Genomic DNA, 623 nt, shown 5'->3' with positions numbered 1-623 from the left:
ATTAGGTTCCCTATGCGTGGAGTACAGACTTACATTTCCTTATTTTTCATGCACTTTATCGCTTTTTTTAGGAAATGGAAAGAACCAAAGAGCAAGCGTTGAAAAGGAATTATGAGGAAGAAGCACATGCCGAACAATGGCATGAGCAGAACCACCACCTCCACCACCACAAGTTGAACCTAATGCAAGAGGAACAAGGGTCCTCCGAGGCTTAACTCAAGAACAATTGGCGCTTGTGGATATGTATAAGTCAGAGAGTTTAATTGGAGGAAAATACTTTGATCCGAGTGTGCTAAGGGTATTTGGGTTTGAAGACATGGTAAATCGGTTGCTAAGACAACCGCAATGGAACAAAGTATTCGAATGGAGAGGACCGACATATACTCTGGTTACCTATGAGTTTCTTGCTTGAGATGTGTCCCTCTAAAACATTAAGTTCCCTATACGTGGAGTTCAGACTTACATTTCCTTATTTTTCATGTACTTACCGCTTTTTTTAGGAAATGGGTAGAACCAAAGAGCAAGACTTGAAAAGGAATTATGAGGAAGAAGCACAAGCCGAACAATGGCAAGAGCAGAACCACCACCTCCACCACCACAAGTTGAACCTAATGCAAGAGGAA

This window comes from Ipomoea triloba, chromosome 16 (genome assembly GCF_003576645.1).
Source record: "Ipomoea triloba cultivar NCNSP0323 chromosome 16, ASM357664v1".
NCBI classification, from domain to species: Eukaryota; Viridiplantae; Streptophyta; class Magnoliopsida; order Solanales; family Convolvulaceae; genus Ipomoea; species Ipomoea triloba.
Note: the sequence above shows the minus strand (reverse complement) of the source record.